Here is a 16,051-nt window from a genome sequence, read left to right on the forward strand (position 1 = left end):
TTGTCTGTGTCTGTGGCTGAAGGACAGCAAAGCTCCTGCAGATTCCAAGTATCTTAGTGCTGGGAACCACCATGGTTTCTTGCACATTTATCTTTTGTCAGCATTTCCAACACTTTTACAGCTTTCTAATAGGAATTGTTCACCCTCACCCTTCTTCCAGCAATCGATACTTGCAGCAACCAGTTTCCCCTGGCTTAGGTGGAGCTTTCCAGTTTGTGTCCCTGCCCATGCAGGGGAGTTGAAATTAAATGGTCTTTAGGGTCCCTTCCAATCCCAACCATTCTATGATTGTATGATTTGGGTGGCTGTGGACTGCAGCTGGGCCACTGCAGTATGCTGCTGGTTCAGAAAAAACAAAAAAAGCGCCAGGATGAAAAGATCCTTTAGAGGCCTGTGGGACTCTCCAGTCTCCAAAATCCATGGGTCTGCTTGGAAGACTGGTGTTTATGCCACTTGTCTTTGCTTATGAAGGAAGCTGTATGTTCAGCTTCTGGGCTTCCCAAAGGTAGCAGTCTAAGAAATGGAAATTAAATCTCTCTTTTACTTCCAGTTCACTCTCATGTCCAGCTCTGAGCATTTTAGAAACTCCTCACCTAATCAAAACTGAAGGTAAGACACTTCTGTAGGAAAAGGTAATGAGGAACACAACATCCATCAGCCCATAAGTTCTGTCTGTAGCAGTATCCTAAGCTGTGCCCCATCACAGATGGAGCTTTGTTTTCTTCAGGGAATATGGGTGAGCATGTCACTAAGTATGTAAAGTATAGTCTTGTGTCAAAAAGTGCATGTCACAGAATTTTTAGTGACTACAAGTTTGTTTTCAAGTAGTCACTGTATAGGGGGAGGCATCCCCTCCAAAGGGGGCAGGCCTGGTGTCCCCAACAGGGTGAGCGCCAGAGCTCCTGGGACCTGGTGAAAGGGATTTTCAGACTCCTTGGATACATCCAGGCAATGTCCTTAACTGAAACAGTGCTGGCTTTAGCTCAAAAAGTTGATTCAGTAGAAGTCTAAACTTCTGCCCTTATGGTGTTTAGGAAACATCCTGATTTACTTAATTTAAACAAAGGCAGATATCCGGTTAAAATCCCTGGAGCTGCAGCAAATAAGTGCCTTATTTCAGCACTGTGCTTGCAATGATGGCTACCCACCAAAAAACATGGTTCAGGGGAATAAAAGTATTAAGAAAATAAATGGATGCAATACTTGAATTGGATGCAGATTTGAAATGTGCGAGGAAAGATGGAACAAGTAAAAAGAGCTGACAACAAATAAATAGGCAGAACCTGGTGCCAGGTTAAGCCAGGCTGCTGCATGGGGTGTTTTTTTATCTTGTATATTTGATTTCTTCTCTCCCACTGAGTGAGGAAGGGTTTCACACTGCCAGCCACCCTGAGAAGAGGCTGTGAAAGGGTGATGCTGGCACTGTGCAGAGAGATTACAGGAGCTGAAGGAGACCTTGCTGCTTCAGAGGATGCACTGATGAAGCCTGGCTATGGGCAGGTTAGAAGCAGTGATGAGGTGTGTTTGAAACACATTAATGTCATCTCAGATTACTCCTGAAAATAGTCCATACCTGCTGGCCAGCCAGATGCTTCAGTGTCCCCAGCACCATTGTCTCAGTATTTCATTGCCATTAGTGGGTCTGTCAATATGCATTTTCCTGGTTTTACAAAGATGAGGTTAGCTGGACTGCCTGGGCTCATACAGGAGATCTGGCATAAACATTCTATCTACCCAAACCCACATCTTCCTGAAACAGGTTTATAAAATGGTAAAAAATAGGACTGTAAAAGGCCTTGAAAAGTAATCAAGTCCTTTCCCTCATCCCTCCTCTACTTAATGAAAATTGTCACTCTTGGCCCTCTCCTTCACACAGCTCTGGTGAGGGAGGAGATGGGTGTTGATTTCTGAAGATTTTCTTTCTGCACACCAAGGATGCTCTGACAGCTGCTGCTGGGCATCTACCTACCTACAGATAAGTGATTTCTTTCCTTTATCTGAGTTCAAGCAGAGTGGCAAGGGAGGTGCAACTTCAGTGTCCCAGCCTCACCAAGAGATAAAGAAGCTTCATAAGATCTTATGTCTCTAGACCTGCTCTTTGGGTGAAGACACTTCAGACCATGCCTTCCTTTAGCCTGGTCTTAACAGAGAGCAGAACCTGTCGTGGGAGAAGTCCTTCCTTCTTGCAGAGCTGTGGAAATGGAACTGGTGCAGCAGTAGGGTAGGTAGAGGAGGGAACTTCATTTATTTTTCTGCCTCTTTCTAGTGCCCTGGGTTTTCTGATGCACTCCCCCAGTTAGGAAATCCCACGTGAGCAAAGCAATCTGATTGCAGTCCAGAACTGCTGCTGTTGTTGGTATTGAAGGAAGGTGGATAGGTCTGGAAGGATTTCAGGATCAGACTCGCTGTCCCCTGCTTGGGCACTTTGTAGCAGCAACTCCAGCACTGCTAGACTTGACTCATGCTCTTTGCTTTAGGGTAATGATACTTGCTGGAGTCATCCTGGCTCTGAGGTTAGACTCATCTGGTATGAAAAAAAGGCGAGTTCAGAACAGGCCACCCTCAGACTCTAAACAAGAATGCTGTCGCTTGGTTTATGAATTCAAGATGTCAAGTTTTTTACATCCTGAGATCTATTTTCTGCTATGGTTTCTATTCAAGAAGGGCTGTGCCTGTGTAATGAGTAGCAGCTGATGAGGTCTTACAGCTCAGCATTACGCAACTGAAAAGAATAGCATGTGTGAAGCTGCCTCTGGCATGGCACAGAGAGGAAGAAAACTTAGGGCCAGTCCCATTTCTGGGGTCTCCACGTTGTCCCTGTGCCTGCCTGTCATCTCTTGTGGGTAGGGTCAGGGACAGGGACAGCTTTTACTCACTGTTCTCTCAAGTAGAGGACAAGCCATGAATTCTGCCCCTCCTGATTTTCTTTCCAAAGACCCTAAAATCAATGGGTTAGGATGCTCCAGTGCCCTTTGGGACAGAGCAGTGACTGTACCTCATCCTCCAGGCAAGGTAAGTCTGGGAGCAGTTAATCTCTTTTATTAGATCTTTTCATTTGGTCTAAAAAGAGATCTCACCTCTCTCCTCATGTGGTTCATGTTCTGAGGGTGCTGTGGGTACCACCCCAGCTGGGATCAACAAGCCCAAACCCCACAGCAACCCTGCTCACAGCCAACTCAACATGGGTTTTCTCCCTTTATCTTCCTAATTCCCCTAGGAAAAGGGTCCCAGGGAGCTGATGAGTTTATCTAGGTAAACAATGGTGTTACAGGTTCCAAGAATGATAAATAAATTGCTCTAGGTCAAACCAAAACAAATTATGTGTTTCTTTCATAGCAAACTGGAGAAAAAAAAAATTCTTACAGGGTCAAACCCAAAGAATTTGTTCAGTCCAAACCCCCATTTTTTTGTATTTATTAACCTTTTTATTTAACCTTGTTTTTTTTAAAATTTATATTCATTTGTTAAACAAAAAGGCTGTTTTGAGACACCAATGTGAAAATATTGAAATGAAACATTTTGGTATGTCAGAAAAAACCCAACCCATTTTGTTTAGAAGATGTTGAAACAATGTGTTTCGAAATTTTTTTCAGAATTCTCCTCCCACTCTTTTCTCTTTCTTTCTTTCTTTTTTGCCCCCTCTGGCTGAAAATATTAGCTCAGATCCCCCTGAATCTGCAAGGAATTTCATCTTCCAAATTCTTTGATTTCTGGTATACTCATTGTTAGTAAAAAAAAAAAAAAAAAAAATGTTGATGCTATCTCCAGGTTGTTGCCAGTTTTCCACTTTTATTCTCTGTGTTCATAGACAATGGTATCTTTTACCACAATGACAGTGTAGTTCGGCTACAAACTCTAGTGCACCCATGTGTTAGGGGTTTTTGAGTGCTGTGATGGCTGTAGGCACACAACATGACCATGAAGCCAGGGAAAGTTATTCCATCCCTGAGAGCAGATTTAGGGCTCCCCATAGGCATTTTAAGGGGCAGCAAGTGGGAAGATGCATGGCCCAGCCATGGCCATGGGTGCTTCATGATCTGCCAGCCTCCTGCACACCACCTTCACCAGGAGTTTGGGCCTCTGGACCTCAGCCAGAACCCTCCCATCCCACCTTCTGTTGAGATGAAGTGACTGAAGCAGGATCATGCAGGAAGTTTGTGGCAAGGGAGTGAGCCCTGAACCTTTTTCCTCTCTTCCCTTCCTTTCCCAACCACAGTTCTACTCCTTTTTCTGTAATCTGCTGATTTGCCCTCAGTGCAGTGGTGCACACACATGTGCAAGAGGTGTAGGATATGACTACAGGAGGTTACAAGGAAGAAACTCACTTTCAGTAGCATTTTACACTCACTTTGCACCACTTGGGATAACTGCATGGAGTGCAGAGCAGTGGAGAAATCAGCTCCCTTGCCATGGGACTATTATATTACATATCCCATAAAACAAGCCCTTCATTTTGCTCATTAAAATCCAGCACGCTTGTTTGCTGGAGTTTGACTGTACAGTATTTCTTCTATTTGTGGGTTTAGCTATAAAACTGAAAGAAAACTTTTCTTATGGTTAATTTTCCTTTTAATTGCTCATAGAGGAGCCCTTCTGACTCCAGACCATTTCTATAATTACTGTACCACATTCTTCCCCCCATACCTCTTTTATAGGGTAGGAGCACTATTTGCCTCCCCTGTGTCCAGAATCCTTGTTGAGATGAAGCTGTAGAAATATAACCACAAATTAAGGCTGTCAGCTCTCATACACATGTGTTTGTTGTTCCCCTTGCCAAGCTGAAACAGCCTTTTCTTTTTTTTTTTTCTTTCTTTTTTTTTTTTCTCCAGAAAGAAAATAATTTTTTTTTTAATCTAGTCCAGCCAACTTTCTTGCAGGCTGCATCTGTGGCCTGACACAGAGACTGTGCTGGCGTTGCAGCACTCTGAAGCAGTGAAGTGAGAGTCCTACCTTGGCCACCAAGTTGCCATGTGGCTTGTGGTTCCTCACAGCATGTAAAGCTTTGTGGCAGAGCAAAATGATGCTCATCACACTGCTCTTCTCAGGTTCCTCATCACAGCAGGGCCACTTCTGTGTCCTGCTCCAGGCTGTAAACACTGACTGCATTGCCGAGTCATCTGGGTGGGGTTTTTGCAGTTCTTTGTAGTTAAGTGACACCATGCTGGTTTTCAGGACTGGTTGGATGAAATGTTTGCTCTTCAAAGCAGGTGAAGGATGTCAAAGATGAGCAGTATTTTGGAGGTTTTTAGCTTGCACCCCCACTGTAAAAGGACAGTGGCACCTCCGCTTCCCTAGCTGGCTTTGCTTCTGTTTCTCATCTCTTTCCCCTCTGTGGGGCTTTTGGTGCCTCAAATAATTTTTCCTGTGACCCCTCTGCCAGAGGCTGATCTTTGTTGAGAGCAAAGATCACTGCAGTTCACTCCAGCTGTGCACAGCAAAAGGAAAAAATTGAATTTTACTCTTGTCCCAGCATCTTCATCTTTCCAAACATGATTTCAAGGCATGACTTCTAGACTGGATTAAGCCACCCTGCAGGATTTACACCTTAATTTTGATGAGTCCAAAGTGCACAGAACCAAATTCTTGGTTTGGCTGAAGATCAGTTACTTCTGCCAGCAAGGTGGCAGAGGACTGCCCAAGACTGATGGATTTCTGCCATGGCTTAGATCAGCCATGAGCAAGCCTGACCAGCAGTAGCTAGGGTGAAATGGGTTGATGAACCCAGATAGGTTTCTACCCCTATATGGACATAATTACTGGAAAAGATCAAGGAGGCCAGTGATAAAACAGCACAAGGACAGCCCCTCCAGAGGGCCTCAGCACCCACTCATGTTATGACAGCATCTAGGGACAGCAGTAACCATCCAGACCTCTGTGGGATTCAGTCCTGGAGGACCTGTGGACAATGTCTTTGCAAGAAAACACAGTGAGCCTCTGTGGGCATCTTACTGCAGAGAGGCAGCATGGGGCAGGCTTGTTACAGCTGAGCCCTTCACAAGCATTTGCAGCAGACAGAAGCAGCCTAGATATGGCTGGTCCTGGTGACAAGCAAGTGGTGGCAATGCTGGTTGGGTTAGGGGCAAGTGTCGCTGGTCATTGTGTGGGGGGAACCCACATGGCTGGGCAAGAACAGCCCCCAGGTTGTGCGTTTGAGTCCTTGGGTGGCAGTGACTGCAAACCTCATCTCACACCCAACCAGGGAGTGGGTGGGATTCCTTTAAGGGTGCAACAGTGGGAGAGGTCTCTGATGGTTCCCATTTTTCTCCTTGATTGGCTGCACGTCTGGTCTCAGCTGTGGTTCTTGAACCTCTCTGCCCGCGTTTTCACTGTGTGCCTATGAGCTTGTGACAGCTTGGTTTGTGCTCCAAGGTAATGCTTATTTACAGGCAGTAGGTTCTGTAGTTGCTGGAGCAGACAAGTTATTTACAGAGTTCCATTTGCTAATAGTCTTATAATGCAGCCCACTGTTGACAGTTTGTTTGAAAAGTCACTTTTCATATATAAACATGTTCCTGTCCCTTATTATTTGCTTTTCTAACTCCTGTTATCAATAGAATTTATTATTAACACTTCTCCCCACTTCATTAGAAAATGTTGTTCTGGAATATTTGTGTGTCTGAAAATGATAAATATTGAGATTTCAGCTTTTTATATTTGTGAAAGGGCAATTCATTTATTCAAGCACTCAACTTTTGACCTGATCTTTGGAGTAGTCACTTCTGTTAGTTGAATTATTCATCGTGAATAAATTATCCCATGAACTTATCCCTCCACTGCCTTTTTTTTTTTTTTTTTTTTTTCCCAGTTTGTGAAGCATATGCTGAATGATCCTGATTTCTGAGAACAGAGCCATCATTTTCAAAAAGTCACTGAATAGTTGCATACCTGCTGCTTTCTGGTCATGCGTCTCTGTAGATCTGCAACAGGAGGAGAAGATTCAATCTGAGTCCCTCTTCCTGGAGGGGAAATAAAACCACCCTACCCTGCACAAATCTATTTGAAGGGGCTGGGACTGCATCCCACTGCTGCAGACAGGAGCCCTCAGCCTCTGCCTTTGGCCCAATGTGTACAATTTAAGTCCAGGGAGGGGGAGAGAGAAAAAAGAGCACAAAATCCAAATATAAACCCATCCTGCAGACAGCCATGCTTTCAAGCGAGGTCCTAAGGAATGTTTTTCGTCACTCCCAGTGAAACTCTAGGACTTTTCATCTCTAAGCACTTGCAGAGCTGCAGATGAAAGGCTCCTGACTGGAAGCACTCAATGCTCAGCTTTTGATCTCTGCATTGCCTGTGCGCTGGGCCAAGGAGTGCTGCTGTGGCTCCGAGTCCTTCTTCCAAAAGACAACAAGTGTTTTCTTTCCCTCTCCCTGGTTAATATTATCCCAGTTTACCCAAGGGATGGACGTTCCTATTTTCTGAGGATCAAATATTATGACAGCTTTGGATATCAACCTTCTCGCAGTACCTCTGGCAGTTGTCTTCTAAAACAACTTCCCCGTCCTTTTTAAGCAATAAACTTTCTGGGATGGTTCAGCTTTGATTCTTGCTGGGTTTTCGGGAGGGTTTTTGTCCAAGGGGTGGGGAGAGGAGGTTTATTTATTTTTTCAGAGGAAAACTCCGGCTGTTGTGAGAGAGCTCTTAAATGAATCACAGAGCACTGTGCCAGCCCCTGTGGGAGACAAATGACCTGGGAGATGCAGAGCTATTACTTTCTGATGGAAATGGGAGGTTGAGGATTAAAGAAGTGAAGTAGCAAGGATTTGCAAGGAAAACTGTGTATGGGTATGTAAGGTTTAGTGCTGGGATTGGTCTGGCAAACGAGGGTTGTTTCCCATGTTAGGGGTCTCACAGGTAAAATTAGGGAGAGAGGAGCTGATTTTCCAGTGTTGTACATGGTATCCTTTACTGCTGCAGAAATTGAATGATGTAAAAGGCTGCCATGCCAGAAATGTCTGCTCAGGGGTTGGTATTGATTTACACTCACTTAGCACTCAATTTGTGCTGGTATAAATGTCTGTGTAAGGCAGTGGCAAATCAGGATAATTTTGTGGTAGTCCAGAGTCAAATAATAGTGTAATTAAGAGTAATGACTATGGAGGACTGGATTTATACATTCACTTACTCTTCCTCCTAGGAAAGGAAGTTACTGCAAAGAAGGACCAGGCAGTGGGCACAAGGCATTTCCCTGGCAGATCTCCTTGGTCCTCCCCCACCTCTGACAGCCAAATGGATTCCTCACTCTGCTCTGCTGTGAATTAAGTCCCTTCATAAAACAGCATCTTAGGCCCTATGCCTGTAAAAAACCATGGCTGCAAAGCAATTTGATGTAGTGAGCTGGTTTAAATTAGAAGGAAAAGTGTATTTTAAAACCATTTCAGCTAATGCATCCTAAAGCCTCCCATTGAGGGACAAGTTAAACTTTTGCACCTGCTGTTCCTGAGGGGAAGCTCCCAGGGGTTGCTCTGATGGGCTGATGCTCATACACGGCTTTTACCTGTCTTAATGCAGTTGGCATTCTTTGCTGATACTTTTGGCAAGCCTTGCTGCTACGTTCTGTGCATTTTTAAGCCCTGTTTAGTCAGACCCTATGTCTTCAGTAGTGGGAATAAAACTAGTTATAGGTAAGCTAGGGCATGATAGAAAACACTGCAGTGCCGTGACATGAATCTCTCAACACATTTTGCAGAATGGTCAAATGAAAAAGGGGTAGCTTCAGTCTTGGAGTAGTTATGCCATTTCTGTGACCATGCTGGGAACACATCTGCTCCCTCCTCCAGGTCTCCCATCCTTCCCCAGCAGTCACAGGTTGTCTCTGCCTTTCTGATCCTCATCAACTTTTCTTTTCATGCTCACCCTGGGGCTTCTTCCAAGCTTCCCTGAAGCCCCTGCAAGGACCTGTGGCATCACTGATCTCTAGAAAACCAATGAATTAACTATTGTAGAGTCAGCAGTACTGCTCTAGCCATGAGCACCTGATGTAGGGTGCATGGAAAGAGCTGCGTTCATCCTCTGTCTCCCATCTCATGCTGAAGATAAATTCTGATCCATCTTCTGTTCCCCTCCTTGCTGCAGGTTCAGCAGCACAGGCTTGGGCAGCCCAACCCTTCTACCTCTGTTTTGTGAGGACAGCAGCACTGTGCCTCCCAGGGAAGCTGTGAGGATGCCCCAGAAGAACTTAGATGCTGTTACCATTGCATCCAGGTAGCTCCTTGCACCCTCTGTGCACTTGAAGTCCTGGGATAATTTTGCAGAGATAAAATCCCATTCCAGAAATGAATTGCATCAATTGGCAAGGGGTTTTGCTTAATCCCCTTTGAGATTAATAATCCTGACAAATAATTTTTTTTTCGCAGCTTGCTGGCCATCTGCTGATCCTCTATAAATAATAGCTGATTTAGTGCTTTTTGTCTTAAAAAGGAAGAAGACACACAGTTACACACACTGTAAGTGTGTGATGCCAATGAGAAATGCTAGGAAATATCAGAGCTGGCCAGGACCCATGAATCACATCAAAGAGCAATATGGCTACATGTGAGTGTGTGTTTCATTTACTCTGCCAGGGGCTGAACATATTTCCAAGGCAGCCCATCTCACCCAGCACACTGACATTGATGTGCTGTCTCTCCTGGTGGGATTCAGCATCTCCAACTGAGTGGGGTTTCACCCAACCCAGTTTTCACCTTTCAGTGGGACAGAGAGGCTCCTGGTGGCTGGAGATCTGTGGCCCAGGTTGAAAAAAAGGAGAAAGGAGGAAAAGGAATGAAGGAGGGAATGAGGGAGGAAGGGAGGAGGGAATGAGGGAATGAGGGAGGGAAGGAAGGAAGGAAGGAAGGAAGGAAGGAAGGAAGGAAGGAAGGAAGGAAGGAAGGAAGGAAGGAAGGAAGGAAGGAAAGGAATCTCTCAGCAATGAGTCTTCCTTTTACATGGCTCAAAGGAGAAGCTGTGGTTTTTGGACATAACTATCTCCTCTTGTGGTGACTGGATCTTTGAATGCATTTGCTCTTATTCTTTGCAACAAAAGGCAATTCCTGACATTTTATTTTCCCTCTGGGCTGTGTGAATCAACTTGGCTTCTGGGGAGTCCCTGCAGGCAGGCAAGGGGTGTAATATTTCCCCAGGACAAGACAAGATGTCTGTTGGGTGGTTTTGTAGCCTGGGGAGCCATGGCTAGACCCTGCTAGAAGCTGGGGAGGACAAGATGAGTTTCTCTCAGAACAGAGCCTGATGGTGCTAGGCTGGAAGGTTTTGAGGTGGCTCCTCTCCCCAGGGCTTTCTGGAGCCAAGTGGGCTGGGTGACAGGTTTCTCTTCTGAGGTCAGTAAGGAAAAAAACCAAACCCTCCATTGCTGCATTGCTCCCCTGCTGCTCCTCCAGCCCGGGATTGGGAGCCTCTGCAGCTCTTTCTTGCCTCTGTGTGAAGGTCAATGCCAATGTCTGTGACCAGGGAGGATCCCTCGCCCCTGCCCTCTCTGCCCAAACCCCTGAAGTGCACCAAGGGCAGATCCTGGGGGTCATGGCCCACTCTGCCACATCCCCAGACCCCGCAAGGAGGGCTCTGTGTGCCCACAGAGGGGAAGATGTGACCCATTGTGCACTGACAGGGACTGGAAGACAGTAAACAAATAAATCAAAAATAATTGAAATGACACCATGGGAAATAATTCCCAAGGGCTTGCAAGCAGACAACTTCTTCCCAAGGAAAAGTTACTGGGGATGCTGCCTTGGAGATGTCAGTGTAATGAAAACAAAAACAGAACCCACCCCAAACCAGGGAGTGTTTTACTTTAACTAACGGGTCCCTTTTAAGTATAGGATATTGACATTGTGTTTGAATGGGGGCACCCTGGGAGCCCAAACTTGCCATACATGTATTTCCAAACCTACCACCTTCTGTAGAAACATCAAGGGAGTACATTTGAATGGAAATAAATTCAGCAAACGCCTATTGATGCAAATGGGTAATTTCAAGTGCATTAAAGAATGTGACCGGGGACGCTTCAGCAAACAATCCAGATCATGTCTTAATTAAGGTATTTTCTTTCTCCTTCTTTCTTGTTTCTTTCTTCCCTTTTTCCTCCCCTCCATTTTTGGACATAATAGCAAAGAATGCTTTAGGTCCCTAAGAAGACAAAATCGCACCTAAAAACCGAGGCTGTCCAAAAACTTGTTCTTTGATAAACATATATGGACATGAATTTAATTGTGCCCGTGTGCTTTCACTCTGCAAAGGTGACAGCTGAGCCAATCAGCTAACTAATTAACATACACTGCAAACAAGATTCTGCTTTTCTCAGGCCCGGGACAGATGGCCTATGCCACTCAGCCAGCTTCCTGGGCCTAATCCCTGCTCCTATTTGCTCCAGTGGCTGCAGATATTTGCATTCACTCAACAATAACCCATTGAAACAAATCACTCCCTTTTTTCTTGCCACCTCCAAGAAACCACTCCACGCCACTGCCAATGTGGAAATGCTGCCACAAAGGAACCAATTATTTACAGAAAAATATCAGGGAAAAAAAGAAAAAGGGAAAAAACCCAACAAACAGGATTGCTGCTAAAAATAATAAAAATAAGCCCTTAAAAATGGAAAAGAAATAAACGTACATCTCTGGAAAGGGTCTAGTTCATAAGAGCTGCATTCAGAGTGCTTGGAGGTTTTCATATTTTTTGCCTGCTCCTGTTGCCACTGAATCTGATACTGTGCTCTGCTTGTCAACAAGTTTTATGCTTAATTTTGGACAACCTTTTTATGCCTTGGCCAACAATACAGATTCAGATTTGTTTTCTAACAGTCTCTTTTCCAATGGCCCACCCATTGCCAAGAGTAAAAAAGGCTGTAAAGCAAGGTTTATTTTCAACAATATATTTTATCTAAACACATCCCAAGATGGGAGGAAAATGGAGAAATCCAGGGTGTGGTCTTGCAGCCTGGGGCTTCATTTGTGATGCTGGAAGATGACGATGCTGCAACATCTGCAAGTTGCAAGTCCCCAACAAGAGCTGCTGTCCTCAGAGGGCCCAGAGTGGGCTCTCAGGAGTGGTTTGCAAAGGATGTACAAGCCTGAGAGTGCGGTAGCACAGGAACCTTTGCTCATGCTGATGGTTTTGGGGACCCTTCTCCGATCCATCCTGCAGCCCAGCATCGCAGAGGTCTCCCCTGTTTTCTCAGAAACCAGGCTGCATTTTTTTTTTTATCCAATGGAAAGAGAGGTTTAAAAAATACTGTCATGTATACTATGATCTCTGAGGGGTGCTTGCCAAGATGCAGAGGCTTTGCCATGACTGTGGGCAGTGTCCTCATCCAAGCACTGGGAGGAGGCAGCTCCCAGAGCCCTTTAGCAGCCTGAAGAAAGGAGCCAGCTGTGATGGGGGGGAAAGAAGTAAAACCAATCAGAGATTTAGGAGATCAGAGAAAATATTTAGGAAAAATCCTCTGAGCTTCATTGATACAGTCTAAGGAACAGATGTGTCCAGAAGGGCTTCCTCAGGCATGACAGCTTTGGTTCAAATCAAGACTGGTCCAAACCAAATGAATGTAGGACTGGTTGGTCCCAGCAGCACACCTGTAAGATGTTTCAGTGAAAAACATTACTAGCTGCTTGGGTCAGGTATGAAAGGGTTGTTTTGGTTTTTTCCATATATAACATAGATCCAAAATACTAAAATCCTTCTCTGTGTGCATAATTTTTAGTATAACTATAATCAGTTCTTTACACTATAATGTTCACATTTTCAGCTGACTGAGATGATCCCAGCCATTGACTGATGTGACCATACAACTCAGTCTTCTCTCCTGTGTTGTGAAAAAATGGCTAGACAGGAAGAAGTCTGGTCTTGGGGGTGCCACACTTGGCTATGTGGCTTCGTGTTTGGCTTGGACCAGCTGTTGTGAGAAAGGGACTAGCTTTCCAGTGCCTGTCTCCCTGATATGGTGGTTCACATAGAGGGATGTCAATCTGTGATGGGTTAATACCAGCATTAAAATAGTAAATAGCAATCACACTCAAGAAGGAGCGTGTAGTGACAAACTGAATAGCCTCCTTTTCCTCTTGCTTTCCTAGTTTGTTGTAAACATTTGCACTGATTCCAGAGGATTACAAAACTCAGAACCTACTAACTTCACAGGAAAACAGTATTTCAGATGCCATTCTGGGCCACAGAATGGCAGGGAAACTCCCCAGCAAATAATTCCCAATCCATCAAAATAACTGTATGCATAAAATTTTCCTTCTACTTTGAGAGAATCCTTTCACAAGCTTTGTGTCCAGACACTCAAGTGCTTTGTTGGTTAAACAAGGATTTGCACAGATGTGCAAAGCTGTCCTTGTGGGTAGGTAAGTCCAGAGACCAGGGCAACCTTGCTCCCTTGAAGGTGCACCAGGAACATGTTTGCAACACAAAGCAGAGCTTCCCAGTGATACAAAACCCCAGCTACTTTTACTTGCTTTTCCAAGATTTATGTTTTCTCTGTTTGCTGCCAGATTCACCATGGAGAGGCCAAAGTAGAATAGGAGAAACTCTTCTCCATGTATCTCCAGTTCAACCAGAGCGATGACAAGCAGCCAACTAACATCTGAGCAGGCTGTGATGAAACTTCCTGCTTGGCTGTGCATCCTTTCTCCTTTCACATCAACAGCTAAACTACAGGGTCCTCATTTGACCTGTAACTCCATAACCTCAGTCCTCAAAGGCTGAGTGGCCTAATTAAAACCAACAGAAATCAGGAATGCAATTCTACACACTGCATCTCAGCCTGCAAGTTGGTTTGGTGACTCCAGATACCTTCTTCATACCCATTCAGGGCAGGAATAGTAACAGGAGAATTATTAAGAGACCCATTTTGGGGGTGGCAGGCCCATTTAATCATAGATTCATAGGATGGTTTGGGTTGGGATCTTAAAGTCATCTAGTTCCAACCTTGCTGTCATGGGCAGGAACACCTCCCACTAGACCAGGTTGCTCCAAGCCCCATCCAACCTGGCCTTGAACACTTCCAGGGATGGAGCATCCGTAATTTCTCTGGGCAATCGGTGCCAGTGTTCCCTTTGCCATTCCTTCTTATTTTTCCACCAGATCCAGCCCCTTCGAAGAGGCAGGAATCCATCCCTGGTTTCTTCCCCTGGAGCAGTCTCGTCCTCTAGGCACCGAAATGAATATGCAAGGTGGAAAGATTACGTCCTGGTAAAAACCTGTGCTCCCCTTTGCATCTTAAACGACCACTGATGTCTGTATAAATAGCTTCTCAGAGGTGCTCACAAGTTCACCTTTTTTTTTTTTTTTTTTTTTCATTCAATGGAAAGGAACACAACAACAAAATCCCCTTCATTTTCGAGACAAAGTTATTTTTCATAGCAGAGACTTAAAAAGTCCTTATAAATGTAAGATGCCAGTGGTTTCTCATGCAAACAAAAGATCCCGGGGCTTAGCTCTCCGCCGAGAGCGAAGGAAGCGCCAGGCTAGGAATGAGGGAGTATTGAAACGGAGCTCCTCTCTGACAGCTTTATAGCCCCGATACAATGGGCAGAGCCTTTCTCCTGATGAGTCTAATTTAGGCAGCCCCGGCAGCCCCCCCATCCCCCCCTCCTTCCCCCGGAGCCTTTCTTCTCCCGGCCGTGCCCGCAGCCGGCCGGGTGGGTCAGGGCGGCCCCGGGCTCCATCCAGGGCCCCGCACACCTTTGTGACAGTCCCTGCGGCAAAAGCTGCTCTTTAGCAAAACAAAAGGAGGCTCATAATCTACTTATTGTGCCTCATTAGGATTGCGGGCGCCTTCTTCTAATGGGAAAGTTATAGGATCAAGCAGCCAGTGCACTTCAAGGTTACCATTCTGGGTAATAAAGACATTTTTTTTTTTTCTTCCCTTCCCCACCCCACCCCCCTTTCGTTCATGTCCAAGCGTGACAAGACACAACGGCTGGCTCCCAAGACGCCGCTTGACATCTTCATTGTTCTACCTTGGCCGCTAAACCCTTTTTTTTTTTTTTTTTTTCCACCGTTTCTTGGGGTGAGCATCACGAACCCGAGCGGGGCTGCTCCAGGGAGCGAGGGGCTTTGAGGTGGCTTTGATTCTGCCCCCGGCTGCAGCAGCCAGCCCGGGAGCTCTGCGGAGTTTCAAAGCAGGGTCCTGGGCAGATGTTATCAGAGGTAGTTTATATAAATCTGCGCCAAGGTTAATTCAGAAAATATGTCGTTTCTGCAGCAGCTGTGAACCACACAATGTTATCGTGCTCCTGATATGCGGGCGCTTAGATAACATGACAGTCCCTAGGTGATAGGGTCGTACCGACCTTTGATGCTGAAACACATGCAAATTCCCTTTAGAGCTGGAAATGCAGGGCTTCTGGGGGCTGTTTAGAGAAGACAGTGTTCAGATTGTGTTTCTTACTCAAGCTGAGGCTTCTTATTTCCAAAAGAGAGGAGCCAGATCTGTTGGATATTACTGAAGCTCCTCAGAAACATTTTAAAGATAGATTAAAAATAACGATTATATCTCAATTTACATGTATTTATGGAACGCAAGCACAACAAAACGAAAACCTGGCTTGTTTAAGAAACTGTAGAGTCAAAGATATGTGTTCAGTAAGTACAGCACCCAGAAAACGTTTCTGAAACACTGAACATTTGACTTTTACTTCATGTGATGTGACTATATTGTGTCATCAGTTTTACAGTGGGAGTGGCTGATGAAGCCTTCAGAGAAAGGGCTTAAAACCCAGTGACACCGCAAGGACACGAGGCCTTCAGGGCCCTTCAGCAATCTAAAAAGACCTCAGTACACCGAGATTTTCAGCATCAGAACTCAGACTCATCACAAAGATTGTTTCAACTGGTATTAAAAAGCAGATCTCCCTAGAAGGAAGCACATCTTTTATTTAATGGTTCATGAAAATGCACTTTTCGGTTTAATATCAGAATTGGGGTCTATCACACCTGGGAGAAATTGGAAAGTAATTTTGGGAGGTGCAAGGTCATTCTCTGCTTTGCCTGAGATAAACCTCTCCCTGCTGAACTTCCCTAATCTTTCCCTGATATCCCAGGGCTTACAGAAAATCGC

At 45.1% G+C, this 16,051-nt stretch overlaps 2 long non-coding RNA genes across 2 annotated transcripts in view; both read left to right on the forward strand.

The window, feature by feature from the left end:
- LOC115598324 overlaps positions 1-16,051 on the forward strand; it is a 50,345-nt gene that overhangs the window by 13,544 nt on the left and 20,750 nt on the right. The gene's annotated exons all lie outside the window — the stretch shown is intronic.
- On the forward strand, positions 326-9,564 carry LOC115598323. The gene is made up of 3 exons (XR_003987570.1): positions 326-609; positions 9,073-9,201; positions 9,418-9,564. It is a non-coding gene; the product is annotated as an uncharacterized LOC115598323 (long non-coding RNA).

Source organism: Calypte anna, chromosome 4B (assembly GCF_003957555.1).
Source record: "Calypte anna isolate BGI_N300 chromosome 4B, bCalAnn1_v1.p, whole genome shotgun sequence".
In the NCBI taxonomy this organism is placed as follows: Eukaryota; Metazoa; Chordata; class Aves; order Apodiformes; family Trochilidae; genus Calypte; species Calypte anna.